Source organism: Cupressus sempervirens, chromosome 9 (assembly GCF_028749045.1).
Source record: "Cupressus sempervirens isolate cs-2001-9-10 chromosome 9, ASM2874904v1, whole genome shotgun sequence".
Taxonomy (NCBI): Eukaryota; Viridiplantae; Streptophyta; class Pinopsida; order Cupressales; family Cupressaceae; genus Cupressus; species Cupressus sempervirens.
In genome coordinates this window covers 774319302-774337910 of record NC_143126.1, presented here as the reverse complement: position 1 = coordinate 774337910, position 18609 = coordinate 774319302, and the positions used below count along the sequence as shown (strand labels likewise).

At 33.0% G+C, this 18609-nt stretch overlaps 1 pseudogene; it reads right to left on the bottom strand.

The window, feature by feature from the left end:
• Positions 1-17790: 17790 nt before the first annotated feature.
• LOC149541007 (alpha,alpha-trehalose-phosphate synthase [UDP-forming] 6 pseudogene) lies at positions 17791-18270 on the bottom strand (annotated as a pseudogene).
• Between the last annotated feature and the right edge of the window lie 339 nt (positions 18271-18609).

Sequence of the window (18609 nt, the reverse complement as noted above, 5' to 3'; positions counted from 1 at the left end):
ATATGTTTTGGGTTGATTAGGACTGATTTTGAGTGATTTTGGGTGATTCTGAGTTGATTTGAAATGGTTTCAAGTTGATTTGATATGATTTTGAGTTGATATGAAATTGATATGAAAGAGGATACAAATGAAAAAATATGGTCAATTTGGCCAAAAGATCAGAGTTAGTAAAATGTGAAAATGGGACAAATTAGTATGAAGAAGTGATGAAATCATAGTTGCGAACCATTTTTGAGCATCTACAACAATATAATGTTTAAGGGGACATGGTACCCCACTAAAATAAATAGCTACAATAGAAAAAGTATTACAAGACAACAACCCAAAACAAGAAAACAATTGACAACTAAAATAAAGTTAAACAAAGATCCACTTTCCCAAAAGTTAGCACAAGGTTAAAGCCACACATAACATAATGATTCTATCTATCAAGGAGACCCATGGGGTTTAGAAAGGCTCCCTGAACCTCATCATTGGGTTTTGACTTGGCTCCCATAGCCACTACTATGGGTTTTAACATGGCTCTCAAAAAAATCATCACCCACAACCTTAGAAGGTCAATCATCAAAAATCCAACTAAAACTTTGGGGTTTTGGAATGCTCCCAAATTTTGAATTGGATTTCACAATTATTTTGATAGGATTCCCAAGTCTTTTAAAAATCACATACCTCATAGAAATGATCATTAGAAAGTGATCTGCAACTCTAGGGTTTAAGAAGACTCCCCAAACCTCCATGGGATTTATTTTGGATCCCACAACTATAATGGGATTTTTAGAGGATCTCCAAAAGAACACAATTTTTTTAAAGGATTCCCAACACTTCAAAATGCGATTAAACTTGGCTCCCATAACCAAAATGTCACCAGCAAAAAGGAGACCCCACCACTCATCCATAGCTGTAATGTGTATTTGGCATTTTTTTTCAATAAATTCCCTATGTGAGCAAAATCATCACTAGTTTATCATATCTCTGTTTTATGTAATCTGAGACAACTTTTCATGGTTTTGTTTGATCAAATACACATGGATTCTTGTCCATGGGTTCCTACAAAGAAGAGGGAATATAATACACCTTTTTCCCCACCATCTATTAGAATTTGGGGTCTTGGTCCACATTTAATATTACAGATTTATTTGTACAAAGTTACAGATTACCCTAGTAAGGGTTTGGACAGCTTGCACAAAAAGTTGAATATCTTTTCATCCACATAATGAAATTGAGTACTTCACAAACTAAAATAAAGTATATTTGACCCTCTATCATCTACAAAAAATGGATCATCAAATGGGTACCAATATTGCCAAAAAAGGACACAGAAATCAAACTTCTTTTTTACTGATCAAAGTAAGGATTATGCAGGAAACCTTGTTTGCATTGATTGCGAAACTTCATGTATCAATTTGGGTCCCTTTGTTTTCTCATTACAATATTATTTAAACTTTGGCTTAAAAATATTATTTTCCATTACATCATTGGTCTAAATTATCGATTTAATTTATTATACTTATTATGCCATGCTAGGAACTTAATTAGTTTTGGCCTTTAATCTAAACTTGAGGTGTTCTTGCATGATACTCCCAAAGAGAAGAAGTCTAAAGTCCTCTTAGAGAAAAATTGATCCAAATCAATACATTTCTTCCTAATTTCTTCCTCTAGCATCCATGTGGCTTCCAAGTTTTATAGTCTGATCCATTATCAATTATTTTTCCCCATTACACCTTGCACCTTGTCATTTTGGATTCTCTATTATCCACAATAGCTTTAATCTACGTTTCCTTTGTCAATGGTAATTCAGACACCTAGGCTTTGTCATTTAGAGTTGAATATGTTTGTTTAACACCTTCATTCATAAAATCTTTGAACATGGTCAAATCTTAGATATTGAATATAGGAGAAAGACCTATATAAGGTGGTTACAACAACTTGTAAAAAATTTCTCCATACTTTCCCAGGATCCTGTAGTGACTAGTATTTCCCATTATAATCTTACCCTAACTATCTTTGGAAATTCTCTCGCTATTCAAGTGTATCATTGTTGTATATCTTTTCTCCTAACATTTTGGTCAATTGTAAAAACTTCCATAAATTAGCTCTCACCTTTTCATGAACCTCTCTCATTTCTTCTACTATATCTTTAGCATGAGAACTCCTCTTATCCATACTCTTCATATCCCTCAACTTAAAATATCCTCTATATTTTTTGATATACTATCTTAAAAGGACTAATACCATTTCTCCTATTTGTCAATTCATTATAGGCATATTGTTCCTATGGTATTAATGCATCCCATTCTTTCCCATGATCCTTTGTTGGACACCTTGACATGTTTTTGTTAAATAACTACGAAGGGAGGGGGGCTCAATTTTCCTCGGCTATCAAATAGGACCTTAAAAAATTCTCAGCATCTTACAAACTTAAAATTTTCCTATATCAACTTGGTAACTATATTAAAACTTCATAATAATATCTAATTCATCCTTCACTAGTAAATTGTTAGCTTTCACCAAGTATTAGAGTAATAAACTTTTAACTATATACTTCATGTATTGAGTTACATCAACAAGAAGTATACAAAAAGTAAGAATAAAATAACATGTAACACAATAATCCACACATTTGAACACAATAAATTTTAACATGAAAACCCTATTAAGAGAAAAATCACCTATGACTGATCACATCAAATTTGTAGTATCAGATCTTCAATTCCTTTCCTTTATTGATTATTTTCTCCTTGTTATATATTCATTCATTTCTATCCCTTGTCAACAATGCATATGTACATTTTAGCTCTTCCTTAGCTCGTGTTTAGATGTTCTCTTATACCACAATCTTCCTTCCTCACATACCTACATATTTCATGTTTAGATCTTCTCCCCCTTTGAAAAATATGCCAAAAAAAAACTAAAAACTTTAATATAATGGTAGTTGTACCTTGTACCTTACATGTGCTAATACATTTTTTCTTAAATAAATCTTTGCTTTCTTTCTTTCATCTTCTTCACATATTTAGGACTACATAAAGAGTGAACTCCTTCTTCAACTCCAAATAGATATTCCCAGGGTATATTGGTTGTAGTGTTTATTTATTAATTTTTGGCTCTAGTTTTAACAGTCCCAGCTATCTTTTTGTGTACTATTTTCTCTATTTGGTGTGTATGGTTAGCTCTATGCCATGAATCTCCAACCGTGAAACCCTTGTCTACCATAGAAAGCTTGCACTGCAGTACATGGTTCCTCTATCTCTCCCAGAGCCCTTCAACAATAACATCAAACAAGTGATATACGATCTTGGAAAATACATGACGTAAGCAGTAATATATCTTCAATTTGTTGTATATATTTATTATATTCGTGATTTTTTTTTCTTGATATGTAATCTATTATATATTATTTTGTAAAGTCTTGTATCTATATATTTTTTGTGACTTGAATCTCTTAATGTAGGTGGTTGTCATCTAAAGAAATCCATAAAGAAGATATAAACTATTGGAAGAGAAGAATTCCTCATTTACTGTGTGAAATGCAAAAGTGTCTACCTCCAACTTTTTTCAATGCATAGGAACACTACCTCATACACCTAGTTGAGGAGATTGAATTGTGTGGACCTATACACACTAGGTCAATGTGGATGGTTGAGAGGCACATGAAATATTTGAAGGCTTTGGTTCAAAAAAGAGCACATCTTGAGGGTTCTATGGTAGAGGCATATATGGTATACCAGACTATGGTGTACATTACTGAATATCTTCCTAAGTTTGCATCAAATATCCATGTAGATTGCATTTGGGATCTCGATCCTTTTAAAAAATTAGAAGGGGAGTACTTGATGGGGAAAGGTACATTGAGGAAAGTGAGAGGTAATAAATTATAATATGTTATTGTAATAAATTATTTCATAATTTTCAAAATAAATTGGTTGTAAGTTGTCTATTTTTTTTTCATATAGGTTCTTGAGAGTGGGATGCACTACATTTGTATATTGCAAACAATCTTTGATTGGATGATGGTATGGATTGAACGATGTCAACATTCTAGTTGGACATTAACATTGGAAGGTGTATCTTCATTGGTTAAAGAAGCTCATCATAATAGAGATTCCAATGTTACGCAAAGGGAAATAGATTTAGCACGTGGTTTAAGAGATTTCCAAGTACATACAAATTTATTAATCACCCATATGTTTATCAATTCATGATACAATAATTTTGACATGTTTCACATATTATTGCAGGTTAAACACCACAAGGCTATGTTCTGTAATGGTTAGAAATTTCACATCAAAGTGTTGGATGATACCAAGAAAACTTGTGATTCAGGAATAACTGCAGTCTTTCAAGTGACTAATATTTCATCTAGAAATGACTTACATCCTCGAGAGTCTAAAAATTGATACTATGGCATTTTGGATGATATACTTGAGTGTGACTTTAGTTCCTTCAAATTAGTACTCTTCGTTGTCAAATGGTATAGGCTGCGACTTAATCCAAATGATCCTGATAGAACTATTATTGAACATGATAATGGATTTAAAATGGTTAATACAAGGTCATTTGAGCTAGTTGGGGATGAGCCCTATGTTCTTCCAAGCAAATGTAAGCATCTATTTTACTCAGAGGTTCCACATAAACTGGGTTGGTCATTTGTTGTTAGACATGAACCGAGAGGAAGGCCAATAAAGTATAATGTGATGGAAGAAGAAGATACCAAAGAAGTAGAAGATGATGTAGATGCTGCTATTGATGATGATGATGAAGATGATTTTGATGTTGATGATGATGATGATGATGACGATGATGATGATGACGATGATGATGATGACGATGATGATGAGGATGATGATGATGATGACGAGGATGATGATGATGATGATGATGATGATGATGATGATGATGATGATGATGACGACGACAAGGATGATGATGATGAAATTTAGAGGTATGCCATCAATCCTTAATCTATTTAATATTCATTTCTTGATAGAAATATATTTTTCTAATATGGTTACATATTTTATTCATTATGTATTTAAAAGCTACAAGTTTCAACTAGAAATAGAATACTGCTAATCTAAATTAACTATTAATCTAAATTAATTAAATAAAACTATTTAAAATACATATTAATTTGTGAATGTATTGAGCCTTATTTTCTTTTAGGTCAAAAGAATTTTTAAGTGTTTAGTTTAGAAAAGGGAATTCATTAAATATCTATAAAAGGGAGTTGTACCTAGAACAAAATTCATAGGGAAAACATAATATAAGTGCTTAGCCCTTCACTACACCTACTTCCCTAGTAGGCTTATAATGTGAGCCTGATTTAAGTGTTATATTGTGTGCCTTTTAATGTTTTTAATTTTTATGTGATTCTTATGATGGATGTGATTATGATTATGATGTGATTATGCTCACAATAATTGAATTACATTTGTACGAAACTGAACCCCTTTCAGGAGAATCCCGCATAGTCTCATGGATCGACAGGTATAAGTCAATACTCCTGATAGACAGTCTATTTAATACACTTATCAATAGTAAGATTGATGTCTTCTAAGATCTCTCCCATTTGCAGGTACCAGTGAATAGGTATTTATCAGAAGTGTCTTCATCGAGTGAGGGAAATATAGGAATAGAAGAGGAAAGTGAGACATGCAGTTTATCTAGAATAGGGAGACTAACTAGAGGTCAAAGGACTAGAAGGAAATTCAATAAACGCATGAAATTTTTCCTTGCTCAAGGGGGGTCATGTTCTTATGATGATGAGATGGAAGGAGACATCGAGGTGCCCTTAAGGTACCAACATCTATAGAAACATTGGGTACCCAAGGAACTTCCTCCAATAAACACTTATTTTTGTGTTAATGAGAGGATATATCACATAGCACCATCATCATTACATGGTTTGGGCCTATTTTCTATTGATTACAAATTGAACCGCATAGATACAAATGAGGCTACTATCATGGGGGTGGTACATACTATTAAACCAACTTCTAATCAATGACTCCAACATACCATTTAGTCAATAAATTTTTGGCTAACATTTTTATACTTGATCTTTGACATAGGGGCATAATATGGAGCAACCGCCCAGAGGGGATGTTGGCGATGTTCCTGACTCATCTACACATGAGTAGGTAAAACTCATTGTAATTGTACAAACTAGATAGAAGCAAAATGTTATTTTTTTAATGTTGTTTTCTTCATTGTTTTGGAGTAATTTTGATAATACTAATACTATTTTTTTCACAGAGGGCTAGTGGTCGGAGGGAGGGAAAGGAACCTGCAATCCCTCAGCAGCCCACCCCTAAGGAGGACCCTTTTTATATTGATTTACCAGAGACCGATGACCCGATCGGTTCGATTAAAAAGTTGCTAAAGAAAATTGGGAAATAAATTATGCATTTGGCAACCATTAAGCCTACTACTTAGGAAATAAAAAATAGGGCATCTGAATTTTTGCACATCTTTGAAACCTTAAAAGTAAGTATTAATGAAATTTTCAATTATAACAAGAGTTCAATAATGGTTTTTATGTTATGCTCTTTTATGGCATTAATTAAAATATGGATGCGTTGTCTTCACAGAGTTTTTTGCATGATTTTGAGCCCCATTCCCATGATGAGGGTGTTGCAGGTGGTTCAGGTAGATCGCATGTTCCATTCCCCACTTGTGTTTTCCATTGAATATATATAGGAATTATCATAATCATTGACAATACATGCAATAAAGACTGAATTTATGTACGTGTTCTATATTTACGCATGCTCTAACAATTTTATTCCTCAACTTCAAATCCTATGCGGACATCGCCTCCATCCAAGACAACCACAAATCTCTTTTCGACTACTAAGTCGACAACACGCAGCTTACAAGCATCAAATGTTGCACCATCTACTAGTACACAAATCCCTCTTTTTCTCTCTTATGACAGCGACAAATAGTTTTTTTTTTTACAACTTTTTAACATCAATTATCATTTGTTCTTTTATACTTCGTGACAAAGACTTACGAAACTTTTTTCAATAGGAGTTGCAGCATCATTTCCTAGATGTTCCTATGTTCCTAGTATGGGAACGGTGAAGGATGTCATATTGATCATCAGCGACGATGAACACATTCCATTAAAAGTAGCCAAAGTTCCAGGTACTTTAAAGTTATTATTATTCTATAGTGATATAATAGTAATTTAGTTTTTGATCACTCTTCATTGACTAATGATCCCATGATTTTTTTGTAGGGAATGATGTTTTTTGCAAAAAACTTGGTGATGAGTGTTTGCAAATATTCGGGCCCACATTGCATACCTGGTGGAACATCATATCCTAACTAAAACCCCAAACCACTATTTTGATTTCATATCATTGCTAGAATAGTTTTCCTTTTCATCCATTTATTGAACTATATTAAAGGTAGCTTCACTTCATTTATGAGGCTAACATGTTTTTTTACCTTAAAAGGTAGAATAACCAAGACAAAAAGTTGAAGGATGATCTTATAAAGAGCATGACCCAACTCTTTGGACCTCGTGCATTCAAGAGAAACAAGCTCCTTGAAAAAGTTGGTTTATGTTTGAAGTATATTAGGGACCACTACAAAAAAAATTTACGAGATAACCCTAGGTACGAGTGTCCACCCTATGTTCCTAAGGCTGAGTGGTAGGCTCTGATTTTGGATGGAAAGTATAAAGCTAGCAAGAAAAATAATATTACACCAATGGAGAGTACAAAAAGGTATGTGATACTATTGAGAATCTAATTATGTACTAATTAACCTCTATATTTATACTATCTAACATATTTCAAACTTTTCATAGATTGCCTGACACATCAAAGGCAACAAAGGCAAGACTAGAAAAGCACGGGACACACAAGCTTGGCTCTGGTGGTTTTTTGAAACTTCAAGCAAGAGTTGTAAGTATTAGTAAATGAAAAATTGTATCAAATTTTTTATATAATGTGATGGGAAATGCTAGGATAGACTAGCTTGTCTATGCTCCTAATCCTCAACTTGGATCTTAGTGTTCCTCCACACCAATATATGATGTAGAGTAACATGCTTTGGAAGCACCAACAAAATCCTAGCACCTTGGAACAACTAAGTGTATATGAGCAATGTTAGTATGCTAATAGAAACCAAATTTAAATAAAGCTTTTACAAACTAAACAAAATTCATAAACTTCAAGATAGACTAAGATGAGCTCTCAATTAAGAACATGAGCCATTAATGGGCTCTCTCAATAAGAAGCTCTCTTGTTGAGTGGCTTTGTCTAAATAGATAGGATGTATGCTCAAGCTTATGCTTCAAAAAGGGCTTCAAATGGAGTTGGAATTTGGGTGTGAGTGTATGGTTTTGATGTAAAATGGCTTCTTAAAATGGCATTATGACTTTACTTCATGGATTGTGTTATTTTGCAAAGGGGAAGGATCCAATTTATAGGCAAGAGGCTTGAGGGATTGATGGCTAAGACGCAAGGATGGGGAAAAGCTCATGGAGGGCTCAGATTGCATGAGAGGAGAGCACATGGATTATGCTTCCTTATAGCCAATCAGGGAGTGACACATGTCACAGGGTGAGAGGATGGAGGAAATGGGAAGGATGAGTCAACAAAGGAGGCTCAAGGGATAAAATCTTCATAAAGACCCTCATAATGGCTTGTAAGAGCAATAAAAGGGCTTGGAAGAGTCATTTATGGCCTAGTGGGCTTCATAAAGTTTTATGGTTGAGATATTTTGAGGGAGATGAGAGTAATTTCGACTTGGGCTTGATTAGGAGGGTTTTAAGCTTGCTTAGGATTGTGCAAATGATTAGAGGATGGTTTAGGATGGTTTAGGATTAGCTTAGGGATAGGCAAGTGGATGGCATTTAATGAGGGTGGGTGAAGGAGGAGATATTTGTTAACTTTGGCTTGGGTTAGTAAGTCTTAACCAATTTTTAGAGAATGTGACAAGGTTAGGAGGGGATTAGGATTAGGTTTAAAGACATCTTCTAGAAGAGTCTAGACTTTGGATGAGGATAAAGACTTTCTAGAATAGTCTAGAATTTCCTAGGATGAGGACGAAGACTTTCTAGAAGAGTCTAGAACTTCTTAGGATGAGGATAAATTAGATTTTAGGAAATAAATAAAGTTTTATTTATTTCAAGGGTTTGGGTTGAGGAGATATTTATTAAAACTTTTTTAATAAACATGAGGATTAATATTTAATCTTAATTAAATATTTTGAGTTGGGATTAGGGGTAGGAAATGATGGGATTAGCCTTTAATCAAAATTAAAGGAGGATTAGAAGATTTTGGAAGAAGTTAGTGGTCTTAAGGAAATTGGCCAAGTTTTGAGCAAAAAATAAATTTTTTATTTATTTTGGGTTTTTTGGTCAATTTATTAATTAAATAATTAATAAATAAGGAAATAATGTTTAAATAAGATTTAAACATTTTTGGGAAGGATTCCTTAATTAAATATTTTTAATTAAGATAAAGGGATTTAATGACATAAAAATAAATAAACAAATAAATAAATAAATAAATAAATTAATGATGATGTCATTAGGAATTTTTTAGAAAATAAAAATACTTTATTTTCAAAAGGTTTTTAGGTGTCTATAGTAAGCAATTCAAGTTATCACCCTAATCCTCTGTTCTCCACAAGAACATTCAAGGCTTGATTCACCTTCAAACAAGGAACTAATCTGCTATTACAACTGCTCCTTTAATTCATGAACCCAACTCATCACATAAGACTGCATACTAGTTACTTCTCCCTTTTACCATTTAAGGCCTCATACACCCAACCTTGACACCAAGTGTTTTGGACAACTCCAACCCTCTAACATAAATGGAAACCAAAACAAACATCAACACAACCCAAAACAAATCAGGTATAAGGAAAACTTGCTGTTACCAGTCATAGGGCAGATTGCAACACTTGACCTTTATTCTACACACCCAACCAAGAGTGCAATTGGATCCTCTAGGACTCCCAAACACCAAAGATAGTTTAGAAAAAATCCAACATGACCAAAATAAGGTGTAACAAGGGTTGGAAACCCTACTAACTATTTACCATTTTCTTTTGATATTTTAACTACCCTCCATTGGTTGATGAAACAATGCAAGTAAAATTCACCATACCACACAAAAATGCAAGGCTCAGAGTTCAAGAGATGCCTCACAGAAGAGGATAAAAGAATTGGCTTCCAACAAGGCTATAGAGCTATGGCTGAATGGCTATAAGCTTAAATTAGTGTGGAAGATTCTAATAATGATGCATCTGAGCCATAGGTAAATAAGCTAAATGAAATTTATTTCAAATTGAATAGTTTACCAATTAGTCTATTTGATGTTAAGTTCCAATATAAAGTGAGTATATCTGTTTTAAGAAAGCAATGATAACAATGTGTAAGATGTTGGAATGCAGCCTAACAATCCTTCTACACAATTTGTGGATGCTGAAGGTTTGCATGATGTGCATCCCAGTGGTGGAGGTATACATTTGCTATTAAATTTTTTATATGTAATTGCAATTGGTGTTTGGATTAAAATAACATTTTGTATAGCAACTGTAGAGGATTGAGGGGTCGATGTTCATGAGTGTGTTGACGTTGAGTCCAGACAAAATGATGTGGTCAGATCAAGTAAAGAGTGCCATAGTTATGTTATTTAAAATAATTAAATACTTGTAACAATTATAAGAAATTATTTTTAATTTAACTCTTTTATTTGTTATTGCAGAGGACCCCCCTTTGCAACAGCATAGGAATTTGAGATCATCAAGAAAAGAGAATAGAACAACTAATGAGGGGGGAATTGATGATGACACTGATGCTCCTCTTAGAGCTTACATAGAAAAAATAAACAGAACGAAAAAAAAGAATTGATTGTCATCTACATACCTTAATTGATAATGACTTAATTTTATGTCTCAATGAATTTAATTATGTGTTAATGAATGTTCATAAATTATGTGTTAATGCATAATATTGATGAATGTTGCATGTTAATGAATCTAATGTGTTAATGAATGTTATCATGTGATATTGATTGAATGTTACATTTTATTAATGGTTGAAAGAATGAATGAATGTTAGATGTTAACGAGAAATGTAGAGTGATGTTATGGGGAGGGGGGTGGGGCCAAATGAGCTTCTACCTTCATGTGGTTGGCCCTGTTTAGTAGAGAATACTAAACTATTCTCAAAACAAAGTGAAGCTCAATAAGATACTAAATATTTCTCTATTTTGTCCTATGTTTAGACTGTTGTCCTATGCATCTAAGGCTTCATGCTTTGAACTGTCATGAAGTGCTAAACTTGTAGCTTTTTTATTCCATCCTTGGGTCTTAGCACTGTCTTGGGACTGTGATATCACCAATGATATGATTATCATAACTAACTAGGGAAACAATGAGTCCCTATGTTTCATTGGATCTCATGCAACGATAGAAAGGCAATGAGAGTACAGATACTTGTGATGACACTTGAGAAAACCTTAGTGTGTCTACCTTGCATTATCATACAATCAACTTACGATTGATGCATGTGTACAAGTTCTTAAAATTTACAGTACAATTTCCTCACTACATGAAAACAAAATAGCCATAGAGTAAGCTTTTCATACCAATTATATATAGAAGCTATAGAATTTTACAATTTTTATAGTTTAATTTCCCTTTCTAAGTATGATAAAAATATTGTTAGTATTCTAATTTAAAAAAATTCAAAATAATATAGGATTTTCTAAGACGACTAATTATTTTATCTAACTGCCTTTCAGCTTGCATAAACAACTGCAAGATTATTATTTTATCATAACTCTAATTTCTTACGATACCATCCTTATCTATTTGGAAACATTGTAGGTAACAATTGCTTCCTTGGCTTCAATTTTTAATGAATATGCTATAAAGAGCCAATTTGAGACAAGAATCTACCTTCAGGTAAGTAATTTAGTGATCTACTGATATTCTAGAGATCATTATTGGTCTAATATAGGTTTTTCACTCAGGCATGCTTAGTAGAAATGAGGATTTTCTATTGCTCATAAAACCTAGTCAGCATATGATAGTATTTTCTATGATATTTATATTGAGTAGAAATTGTAAAATAGAATTACGAGTAAGCATAATACTTTAGTGAGTAAATCTACAACAATTTTCCTTTTTTGTTTTACTTTGTATCCATCACAATTGCGACATGCACCAATAGAATTACAACGGGGTTGCTGTAGCGGCGATGCCATATATTGTCACAATTTCTTAGGTGTCCATCACAATTGCAATGTTTGCCAGTTTTCCAGGTTTTTCGGCAGGGCACTATGTTGCCATCGAAAAATGCTACCATTTTTTGTTGGCGCCATAGCACCTTGTCAAATTTTGGCAAATCAGGTTTTTGTCGTAATTGTGACGTTAGTCAAACTGGGTGTCCATCGCAATTGCAATGCTCACCAATTTTCCAAGTTTTCTAGCAAGGTGCTATGTCGCCATTGAAAAATGCTGCCCTTTTTCATTGGCACCATAGCGCCTTGCTGGATTTTGATGAATCTGGTTTCCATCACAATTGCGACATGAGTCACACTGGGTGTCTGTCGCAATTGCGACGTCCACCATTTTTCCAAGTTTTTCAGTAGGACTCTATGTCACCATCGAAAAACCCTGTCATTTTTTGTTGCCACCATAGTGCCTTGCCAAATTTTGACGATTCTAGTTTTTGTCTCAATTGTGACGTCAGCCACATGAATTGTGATGGATATGTGTCATAATGGTGATGGTAAAGGATAGACATCGTAATTTGTGACCAAAAAATAATGACGTATATTACTGTCATAGTGGCGACACATTTTTGTCGTAATTGTGACACATAGCTGTCGCAAATCGATGCCAAATGTATTAGTGCTCCAATAGTTCACTTTAAGTTTCAACACAAATTCAACATATAATTTTCTAAGGAAATAAAATGGTATGTCTAAATTTCCATGTGGAGGGATATCAAAGACCATCCACCAACGATCCCAAAAGTTTGCATGTATGGCGTCATTTGTGCACCATTTAATTGATGGTTTAGATTTTTTTAGGTCAACTGGTAAACCCATTTTTGGGTTCGCAAAAAGACTGGCCAAATTGTCTTTGCTTATTTTGAGGGCCGCAAGCTCATCATAATCCAAAACATCATCAAAAATCTCGTGCATTTGATCATGCCAATGAAGAGTGACATTTTGTTGGTTTGTAAGGGTTTCAATGTTATCCACTATGGTGTTTAACGTGGATAACATAGGAGCCAATGCGGGTACATTATTATATGTTTTATACAAACCTCTCAACTCGGTGAGATTTTCATTTATCAAATCCTCGATTCAAGGAGGGTTTTGAGGGGGTAGAGGATCGTTTGGTGGATGATTTTGTGGGGGTACTGGATCGTTTGGTGGGGGGTTACGAGGAATATTATTCCCTGCCTCAGTGTCATCATTCTGATCAGCCATTCCTACTAAATTGCAAAATGTAATAAATATTAAAAAAAAATCTTAATTTTAACCTTTTTTTTCAAAAAAACTCTAGATTCAACTGAAACAAACAAAATCATGCTAAAATCTATCGAATTTAGATTAAAAATTAGTTTTGAGAAAAAAAAAAAAAAAACCTTAATATCCGATATCCGATCCTATATTTGATATCCGGTCACGCGCTAATACTGGCCCCCAAAATGTGAGAAATAAGGGCCCGCAGGTTTGGTCTTTTTTTAATATGTAATGTTACAGATATCGGATATCCGATTGCCCACATATCTTATATTTTATATATAAGATATAACATATATAACATATAACATATAGCTTTGAAATATTATATTTTATTATATTTTATATATTTTTATATTATATTATATATATATTATATTACATTAATAAATATTATAACATTAAATATTATATTATATTATTATATTATTATAATATAATATTATTATTATATTATATTATATATATATTATATTACATTACTATATATTATAATATTAAATATTATATTATATTATATTATTATAATATAATACATTATAATATAATATTATTATTATAGTATAATATTATACGATTATAATATAATGTTTTTATATTATTATAATATAATAATAATATTATAATAATAATGTCATATGATTATCGAATATCCGATATTAGATCGGATATCTGATAAGGCTCGGCTTTTCCTTCCAAGCTTAATACTTGGATAGGTGGAAAAAAGTTAGAGCGGATTTTGAAGCAATTTTAGACATGTTCAAACTCTATTTTTTTCACATCGCCACTTTTTGACACACCATGATCCTACACATACCCACTTATGATATGTCTTCAAAAATATTGTAAAGGGCATAGAGACACCCTCCTTATAGGAAAGGAAACAAAATTATTTAATTGTTCTCATAGCCCACTTTGATATTCATTATAATGGCATTCAACAATCAAGTTATGATTATTATGATAACTTTAAAAATTAATTAAGATTTATTTTTAAAAACTTTATCCATTCTAGGCTATAGAATTAAGATTGACAAAGCTTTACATAAGGAATGTTGGGACCAATGTTAGAAATTTTTTAGAATAATTGAGAGTGGGGGGGTGAATCAGTTATTAAAGGTCCAAATGTCCTATTCAAACTTTTTCATCAAGTGTGCCCATCAAACTTATTCATTCATCCAAGCTTTAACTTTCCTATTTAGCAAGTTACCATAAATAAACATGCAAGCATAACACATAAAAAGATCAACACATAACAGAGTGATTTATTTAAAAGCCCAATTTGGTAAAAACCACTAGTAACATGCTACTCAATTCCCACTCTTATGAAGTGATGCCTTGCGAAAGGCATGTCCTATTAAAGGCTAAAAGACATTGTTAAATGTTACCCAATTAAAGGATTTAACCACCCTGTTAGAAGTGGGCTTGCTTAGAGGACTTTAGAACATTCACTTGGAATTCCACCCTGTCAAAGGATTTACAAATGGCTATTAGACCACCCTAATTCCATAGGATTTTCTTTTACCCTAATTGATACAATTGCTAGATAGTAACAATAAGTGGTTTTGACCTAATTAAAACATACAACTTAGTTTTCAAATTTTTGATCACTTCTCAGCTCATGACATTGCCTAGCTTTTAGACTTTGTAGCTCTGACAGCTTGCCCTCCTTTCAAGCTTAGTCTCCTTAAGTCTTCATGCTCAATGTACTAGTGCAATCCTCTCTTTCTAACCACTTGTTGAAGTAGAATCTTTGTGCTCTGTTCTTCCTTCTCTTAGATGCCTTCTCTTTGACACCCTTCAACCACTTCACAATTTGGCACACCAGCAACTCCTGTATCTCGGTCTGTGACTCCTTAAATATAAATCTAGAATTTATTTTCCTACTCGATTCTTCCCTCCCTTAATTTAAATTTTTATGGATTAGGTAGGATTCATTGAATCTAACCCATATTTTGTTTCTTCTAGAAACATCATGAAGAATCCTCTTGAATTCACTCAAAAATGGTTTACATAAAGTTCTGTTCCACCAACTCATCATCCTTATCCTCCAACTGGTTCAAAAAATTCAAGGTAACAACTTTTTCAGCTTAGATTTAATGAATCTTTTTCATTTCCAATAATGCAATAGCTTGAGACTATTGAAATTTTGGTGCTTAGCACATACTGTGTTACTCGGCATCAACTATGTTTTACTGATGCTTGGCACCTAAAGTTTACTCAACAACTACTAAGATTTTCTGAAACTTAGCTCTTTCTATATCTTTCAACACTTGAACTTCACTCTACACCTAAAATTTACTCAGCACACACTAGATTTTGCATTTGCTCGGCTCCAACTAAAAATTTGCTTGGCTTAAACTAGCTTGATTGACACTTATTGATGAACTTAGTTTAAGCTTTGCAACCAACCTTGTTGTAACTTATTCCTCCAAAGTTACTAAGTGTGGCCAACCTCTGTATCTTCAAGTTAACCAATGTCTTAGCTAATCCTTGTACTTCATTACAAAATCATAACTGAACCTTTCCCTTAGGTTCTCTTGTTACATCTTGTTGATCAAATCCTCTTCATCAATCAACTAATTGATAGTACTTGGATCTTATAAGAAATTTTCATTCCTACAAATAGTAGGTTTGACATCAATGACAAAACAATGATTGAAAACATTCTTTTAACAACAATGAGTGTAGGCTCTATAGATTCTAAATTCACTGCTTCTTCTTTTAGCTTGTATAGATTTGTTCCATAAGAGTTGCTAGAGGTTTGGAGTCCATCATAGAAAATCTAGTTAATATGTCATGGGTATACTTCCCTTGATTTAGAAAAATATGGTCTTTCTTTTGACATAGTTATAGACCCAAAAAGTAGTGTAGTAGGCCCAGATCCTTCATTTCAAATTCAGCTATAAGATCTTGTTTGCATCTTTCAATTAAATGATCTTCACCTATTATTAATTATTCATCAACATACAAAACAAGTATTTACATGTTATCGTTAGGTATTTTGAAATATATGTGTTGGTAAATAGATTGGTTCTTTTTCAATTTAACTCTCAAATGCCCAAATCTGAAAGAACGACTTGATACCAATAATTGGATAATCTATCATCAAGTTAATAGATTTCCTCTGAATTCAAAGGTACAACTCCCTTGTCGAATGATATTCAATGAATCTTTTTTCTTCCTAAACTAATTGGGTACGTTCTTAACCCGAGAATAGAAGAGGGAAACCAAGCCAACCCTAGATAGAACTCAAGCAAATTTTAGTTCCTAAACCTAGCCAATACCAAAAACCCACAATTCCTATGACTTCTCGACATTGGTAATGCAATGATGTTTCTAATTATGAAAATGCAATGACATGAAATGAAAATGAAGATTAAATATACTAATCCTTACAACATGAATGAATGATAGTACTTTGATCTATCACCCATTAAACATTTAGCTAAGAATGAAAGAAAGTGCTCAAAATTGATTATAACAATACTTTGATTGAAAGTAATTAGACAAAGTGATGCTCAAGTAATTTGATTCATAACAAAACCTTTCTTTTTTAAAACACAACAAACACAACACTCTAACTACATTTCCTTGCAATCTTAGCCAAATCTGTTACAAAAATTGATTATCAATCTCCAATGCATAAACAAAAATATAGAAAAATAAAATGCCCTCCCCTCTACTCCAGCAATACCTACTTTTGTAGAAAAGAAGAACCCTTTTCCTTCAAAATGATCAGCCATAAATAATATCTCAAGTGATTGGTTGATTTTTTCATGATTATTCGGTTACTCTGCCTCTTCAATTTTTTAACTATTCAATTTGTATTTGATTCTTGGTCTATCCACATGACTTGTGGACATTTCACCTTATTCGATCTTCCCGTTGCATGTTATCTTCATTTTTTAACATAGATGTTTAATTCCTATTATGAAAGGAGTACCGTCAAAATCTCTCTTTAAGTTCATATCCTTGGTCAAATCCAAATGTTGAGACATGCTCTTCATATTAGATGGTTTGCTCAGGTTCTTTATTTATCCAAGTGTTAATTACTACCCTTTATGTCTTTGAAGATTTGTATATAATTTCTAACACATGGAATAGTATTCGGGTTGAACTATTGAGGATAATACCTAACAGACTATCTTGCATTCAGTTAGAATTACCAAGATTTGACCCCTATGTTGATGTCATCTTTCTTATGCAAGAAAATTCCTAGACACATCTCCAATAAGTTCAAGGTGCATTCTCAAGAAAAACAATGTAGAAATGAATTTCATGCTGCTTGATCTGAAGTAGAGGTCAGACCTTGGAGTATTCTTATGATTTTAGCAATATCATCCAAATAATATTTAGCTTTACTAGGCTTTTGACCCACTATACATGCAAACACTTTTTCTCCATATGATAGTGATGGTCTGGACATGCCAGTTGTGATGCAATCAAACATCTCTTCATCAGATTTGTTATCTCCAATACAAAGAAAAAAATTTGGTATTGTGCCTCTTTGCATCATTACTGAAAGAAGTTGTTCTACTACCAGTCCCTTGCTCACACCTTGAGGTTTCACCTCAACAATATGTGTACCACTCTTGATAGATATGGGCTCATTTGCAAGTACACTCTCAAGATGATCAAGTAGTTCTTCTACCTGGTAGGATCCAAAATCTTGATCAGCATCTCGATAATGCCAAACTAAAGCACTTTCCTTCGATTCTATTGCATAACCATTTGTAGTTTCAGTATATAATTTCATAATGGGTTTGGTAGTTTGTTTCTAATCAAAATCTACTACATTCACACATGTTTCCTATTCAGAATGTGGACTACACCTTAAGAAATACCCATGCTCTGCCATGTCAATTTCTAAGCACCACCTCCAACTTCAAGGCTATAGCCAAAGTTCTTAGCATCATTATCATCTCCCATAAAATTCAAAAAAGGCTATATAAATAGGCGATGTGTCTAGTTGAAACACTTCAAAATGTAGACAAAAGTATTGCTCAAAACAATTAAATAATGTTAGCATCTAAGTAGCATTCTCAACCTCATGTGGATTTGACTTTACATATCAGTGATTGAAGGTAGGACCATC